A 6,749-nucleotide genomic window follows, 5' to 3' on the forward strand; every position below is an offset into this window, starting at 1 on the left:
TGGCTGTGTGCAAATCAACTTGAAAGGGTGCTGGAAAAGATGTAAACAAAGCAAAAGGACAGATTAAGGAATGAGGAAATAAAGCTACATCTGAATTAACAATCTAAGTGACCAAGCGGCAGATTTTATCCAGCAGAACATGGTGATATCCACTGGCTTTGAGGGTGGCTTTTGCCGGGACTTGCGTCTTAAGGCCTGAAGGCTCTATCGTAGTGGATCCAACTGTGAGAAGAGAAGGGGGTGCTGGAGGGTAACTTCTCCAGAGCACATGCCTCCAGAGTCCACAGAGTCAGGAACAACCAGCCAGACAATAGCAGATGTGATAGCTTAGCATTTTTACCATCTGAAGCTTGGCAAGCTAGTATTTGCCATAGGACATCCTGTGATATGTGAACAATTGTATTCTTGAGCAAATCATGGCTTTTGCCCTTAAAAATTTTATATCTGTTTAGAAGCTACACACCAATAATATCTTCACTGGGTATAGCTATGGAGAGGAAGAAAAGCTATTGTACATACTGCCCAGTGAGACATCACCCTGCTTTTATTTAAATGGTTCTGTGTTCTTTACCATAGAGTGCCAATAATTTTAAAAATTGTCTGTTAGCTTCAACATTAGGATTGAAATTTAAAAGATGTGTTTGTAATAAACTGGAGAATTGCAGCACCCTATTGTGAAATGCTTCAGAGAGAACAGAATTACTAAGGTATTAACCTATTCTCACGTACCCATCTTTAGGTCCCCCTACCCTGACTCTTATTTTGCTTATACATCTTTACATTAAAGGCTCTTATAAGGACATCAGTGTGCCTAATGTGATTTTTTTCCTTCTCTAATATCTACAGTTTTAAAATGTCTTCTTGTATATTAGCTTTTAGTGTCTTGGTCTTGTTTTGTTTGATTTACTGATTCAGACAGCCTATGCAGAACTAATTATTTTGGGAGTGTGCCTTAGTTTGGAGGCACTGGTACATTTTATTAACTTCAAATGCCTCATATTTTTTAATTTCTAAACATTCAAATTGTTATTTTGGCCTCTTCTTGGCCAAAGGCACAAATTACTTTAAAATACTTAAGCATATAATATTAATTTACCGTCTAAAGAACTGTGATTTTTCTGTGTAATCATAAGATTATAGCTTAAATATAATCATCCCCTTGATTGAATGTGTGATACAACCACTCAGGCATTGGTAACATTGTGTTGACTGAACACTAGGCCTGTTTGCTCGCTGGCTTCACACTGGCTCAGAGCCTCTCTTGTTCAGGAGGAGCTTTGACACTGTAACTCTTGCCTGTGGGGTTCTCGTCGGCACCAGGAAACACAGAGCAGTGTTGATTGGAGTCTTCAGGCAGGAGAGACTGCAGCCATTCAGACAGGCTGCCCCATGGTGCAGTGTGTGTATTATGAATGTGGCATTTCATAGTTTCTGTGTTAGTTACAAGCTGTGTCTTTTACAGTCATGAAATTCCTTAAAGCTGAACGTGGGACTGATCTCTAATTTTTTCTCTTACTCTCATTAGTGCCTCACATATAATCCTAAATAAAATTCAGAGTTTCTTAATATGGGGGTGGGGGTGGAACTACTCTGGGAAAATGAGGGAAAGTTTTCCATTAGTGAAAGCTGTTCCAGGTTATGAAATAGTAAAAATAAATAACACAAAAGTCTGCAGGAGGAATTTCTAAGTGGGTCCAAACCGAGTGACCTTCAGGTCCTCTCTAAATCTGGAATTTTATCTATGAAAACACCGAAGTTTGTCAAAAATCTTCAACCATCAACCTAAGTGGCGAACTGGCCGCTGATTATGGAAATTTTCTCCAAAAATGGAAACAAGTAAATATATTTCTTGTGATAATTTCGTAATGATTTCGCCCTGAACATTTGACGGTGTGGGGACTTCTCTGTCTGCTTGGCACCTGAATTGAAGCTCTTGGCCAAGCCTGGCTCTCAGGAGGAATTCCAGGGGCAAGAGGACACATTAGTGTTCATACAAGAAAAAAAATGCAAAACCATCTGGCCTGAATTGTAAGTCCATTCAATGAACTATTATTTATTTAGCTGCTAAATGAATTAAGTAGATTTTTATACATGTATATGATATTAAGTGAAAAAGGAAAAATTTGAGAATACTATTTACAGTATGACTACTTTTGCGTACTTTCAAAAAGACTACGTGTAAATCTGTATGCATATTTTTCCTAAATGGGATTTTTATTTTTTTATATCTTTTAAAATCACAATATAATTATATCATTTCCCTCTTCCCTTTCCTCCTTCCTGATGCTCTCACATAACCCTCCCTGCAATTTTTCAAATTCATGGTCTCTTTTCTTTATTAATTGTTGTTACATATTTATACATATATATTTACACATATTTATATGTTCCTAAACAGAGAGATACAACCCGCTCCCTCTGTAGACTGCTACTCACGTATGTTTTCAGGGCTGACCAGTTGGTGGCTCTTCCCTGGGGAAGTCTCTGTCTCTCCCACTCTCAGCTTTCCTCAGTTGCCTGTGGTTCTCTGTGTGGGGCTGAGACCTCGTCCACTTTCTCCCACCCACCTTAGCATCCTGTTGGTGTTATCCTTGTTCAGGTCATGTCTGGGCAGCCATGTTGGTGAGATGTCATGGGTGTGGCCTCTGACCTTCCTAGGAGACACAGTGTCACTTGAAGAAGCTCTTTACTCCGGTGAGTTTTTTTTTTTTTTTTTTTGGTTTTTCGAGACAGGGTTTCTCTGTGTAGCTTTGCGCCTTTCCTGGAACTCACTTGGTAGCCCAGGCTGGCCTCGAACTCACAGAGATCCGCCTGCCTCTGCCTCCCGAGTGCTGGGATTAAAGGCGTGCGCCACCACCGCCCGGCCCCAGTGAGTTCTTACTACAGAGAAAATGGGAGAGGGTGACTTTCCATTTTCTTTTGGTGTGTTTTCATGTCCGTGCTGTTCTCTATGTGCCTACTCCCCTGTTGGTTTAATGCTAACAGGTCTTACCTGGATCATGGGATTAAAAGCCAAGTTTTTATTTTTTTCTTATAATTTTCTATTTTTATTCCCCAAAGGCTAGAGGAAAGGGCATGAGGGCTGCTCTAGGCGCCACCAAGTCAGATTTTATAGCTCCATTTCCAAGCATGCAGAAGTACAGACAAAGAAGCAGAGGATTGGGAGGAAAGGGGCTTCTTGCTTAAGACTGATTACTCCATAAGAAGAAGTCTGGGCCGGAGCAGTGGCCAGATCTCCGGGGTCCTGTCATGACCTCCAGTTACACCAATGAGAGAGGAGGAAAAGGCTGTGGGGGAGGAGCCAAGCCTTGCAGAGACGTGTCCATTCGCTAGCTGACTGGTGGACTTGCGAAGCTTCAAACAAGGCCCACCTGTACTCATTGCTTTTCCTGACCACTGGGATAGGACACAACGCAAAGGAGGGAAGGCTAATTTGGATCACAGTTTCCCAGACATCAGTCCTTCACAGAGAGAGGGACACTTTACAATATGGCGGCTAACAAACAGTGAATATAGGATTCCGGAGGCAGTCAGGGCGGGACACAGCCCCAAAGGACCCCCCCCCACCACCAGTGACGTACTTTCTTTACCTAGTACTGCCTCCCAAGGTTCCTAACACCTTCCCTAAGCCAGCACGACTAGCTGGGCACCACACTCCCAACACAAGAGCCTCTTGAGGGGACACTTCATGTCCAAACTAGAAGGTCATGTCACCTTGAGAGCTCCAGGATCAATCCTAAAGCTACCATGGACATTGTCTTTCTTGACCCAAAAGGAAAACACAATAAAACATGCTCTCCAAACAGACCTCCTTTACCATATATCCTGGGATTCCTGTGTATTCTATTGATTGGAGAGGTACTTGTGGGATTCAGTGCTGGAGATAACTGAGAAAGGGCCAAATAGGACTAAGGACCTAGTGTTGGTCAGGAGGTTTAAAGCAGTATGTCTGGCCAGACTGACATCCTGGTTCCTTCCTCCAGGCCTCCCAGATCAGCTCTCCTCTGTTTCTCTGGATTTTAATCTGCATTCCACACTTTGGACTGTAATTTGATCTTGAATAGGGGTCAGAGCAGCATGGTCAGCTTGGGGCTTGCAACAGGCACTGTGAAAAATGGAATCCAAGAGTACTTGGCAAGTCTTGTTATGCTGCGGTTTTTCTGCAACTACTGTATCATAGAGGATCAATTCAGAAGTAGAGGAGACACCTCCCTCATTCTCCATCAGTATAGGGGTCTTACTAGACCAGCGAGGCTGCCTGTCATCAGATGCCACCCACTCTTTGCAGCCCTCTCTTTTAGGTGGGCAAGGTCTACGACTGCTCTGCATTGGCTGTGTTTCCTCTCCGTTGAACCGACTTTGATCCAAGGGGTACTGGAGGTGATGGATCTCAGCGAAGACGGTGGCTCCGGTGGGAATCAAAGGTGGGAGTAGTCTTAGGGTGGAGAATGAGAAGCTCCCTTCCCTGGAGGAAAGCCACCCGCCAGCAGAGGCATGAACCTTTGTGCGGGTGCCAAGCTTTTCACCCACTGAGCATCGGAGGTGGATGTCATTTCCTTCACAGGTAAGAGCAAGAAGTGGTGTGTGCCAGGGCCCTGTGATTTTTGGGTGACTCAGCCTGTGACCTTTCAGGAGGAATCTCAGAGAGAGAAGGTGGGGAGTCTGAACTTGCTCTGTCGGAGCTTGAGAGGTAGCTGTTGCCGATGCTTCTTCACAATTCAGATGAAGAGGGTTCAGTTAATCCTACCTCTTGGCTCAAGGATATAGGCATCATCGGTCCCTGCAAAACACCTTTTGAAGATGTATTTACTTCCTTATTCCTGTTTCTCTCCATTCTTAAATTCTATTTTCTTGTCCAAGCCACAGTAATTCTTAGGTGTGTTGTATGCCTCCTTTTATTTGCATGCTTTGTTGCAAAAGTGATTTCTTTGCAGTATTAATTTATGTCTGTGTTCTATCTCATTGTTTCTCACTTTCCCCCTTGTTTATTTTTTCCCCATAACTGCTCCTAAAATCCATTCATGCTGCTATACAGACCTCAGTTCTGCTGTGTAGTAAGTATTCCCTGGAATTCCTGAGTAATAATGTAGTGAGTACCACATTTAATACTCAGTCTTAGTGAGGGGAACTAAGATAACCTTTAACTCTTACCACAAGTAACTGCAGATGTCTCCAGAGGAACTGAATGAGACTTTGGGGGGATGTATCCTATAGAGGACTTTCTGTATGTTCTACTGAACTTGATTCACCAGGTCGGAGTGCTCCCCAAGGTGACTCACCAGGCCAGAGTGCTCCCCAGGATGCTTGCCAGTGCAGACTTCTCTCAAGTCCTCCGTCTCTCCAGCAACGTACAAGAACAGTCACATCTCACATCTGCCACACTTGGCGTCATGCTTCTTTCCATATTTTATCCATAAAAAAGGCATGCAGTAGCATCTCCTTGTTGTCTCAATCTGCATTTTTCATGTGGCTTGTGAATCTCCCTTCACATCTGCTGTGGTGGAGGTGGAGGGTTCTGCTCAGGTTCCTGCTTAGAAATTAGATACTCAGTTTCCAGCTGCCCAGAGCGTCGGCCTCGGAAAGCACATAAGATCCAGATCCTTCATGGGGATTGCCTTTGGCCAAAGGAAGCTACTTCACCTTAGTTTGTGACCCATTCATGGGGGTAGCATCCATCCAGCGACTAGTCATGCAGGAATACAAAGTCTCAAGTCCTTGGCCCAAGTCCAGGATGTCTCTGATGAGACTAGCCAGTAGCAGCAACACCCCATGGATCGGTAGAGGCCTGGACTCTAATGGATCATAGTTTAAAACTCTTGAACTGCTCAGTCTTCTTCTGTTTCTCTCACTTGGTCACCGCTACCCATAAGGCCACTTCCAGACCACACAGCTCTGCATCCCTGGGCCTGAAACCCAGGGAAACGACACGTGGCAACCTGCCAGCTTTGGAGAACGTTATTCATGTAGAATCTGTTTCTTTCCTCTTTCCTATTACTGCTGTAAGTGTCCAAGAGTCTTTCAGATTCTTCACTTCAAATCCTCATTCCTTTAGATATTACAAGTATAGGGGCCTGAGGGATGGCCCAGCAAGTAAAAGTGCTTGATACACAAGCCTGGTGACCTGAGTTCCATCCTGAGGACCCATCTAAAGGTGGAAGGAGGGACAACTCCTAAGAGTTGTCCTTTGACCTCTTGTGGGGGGGCATCCCTCACCCTGACATTTCCCGAGAGTACTCTTGAGTATGAGCAGCAGGAAATATTAGTTAGAAGGATAGAGCGGGGAGAAACAGAAAATACAAGATAGCCCCGAGAGGGCCTGGATCCTAATCCATCCACCCAACTGTCTCTGCCCTAGGGTATTTAAAGGAGAGCCAAGGGGTGGAGCAAAAGACCTCCTCCCCCAGCACAGCCAAGTGCAGACATCTCAGACACCTGCACTCAGGCCCGTGGTCCAATCATCCTCTCCATGCAGACCTGCGGGGTAAAGCCGCGAGGAAACCCGAATGGGCTCCAACAGCCTCTCCCAGCACACGCATGCCCACACTCACACCCACCCACATCATGCACATATAAACACACATCATGCATACATACACACAAGTGGTAAGTTCTTAGAAGATACTATCAATATCTATACCTATTCTGCCACCAATCTGTTAGCTTACCGGTGATGCATGTTTTTTAAATTAGACATTTCCTGATTTTGATGTAGTCAAATTGTTAAACTTTTGCTTGGTGATTTTTGCTTT

At 44.3% G+C, this 6,749-nt stretch overlaps 1 long non-coding RNA gene across 1 annotated transcript; it reads left to right on the plus strand.

The window, feature by feature from the left end:
• The first annotated feature begins 1,112 nt into the window (after positions 1 to 1,112).
• Positions 1,113 to 5,435, plus strand: LOC128110336 (uncharacterized). Its single transcript, XR_008218200.1, has 3 exons — positions 1,113 to 2,028; positions 2,600 to 2,694; positions 4,289 to 5,435. It is a non-coding gene; the product is annotated as an uncharacterized LOC128110336 (long non-coding RNA).
• The last annotated feature ends 1,314 nt before the right edge of the window (positions 5,436 to 6,749 follow it).

The sequence above is a fragment of the Peromyscus californicus genome, unplaced genomic scaffold, assembly GCF_007827085.1.
Source record: "Peromyscus californicus insignis strain IS unplaced genomic scaffold, ASM782708v3 Scaffold_151__1_contigs__length_87137, whole genome shotgun sequence".
NCBI classification, from domain to species: domain Eukaryota; kingdom Metazoa; phylum Chordata; class Mammalia; order Rodentia; family Cricetidae; genus Peromyscus; species Peromyscus californicus.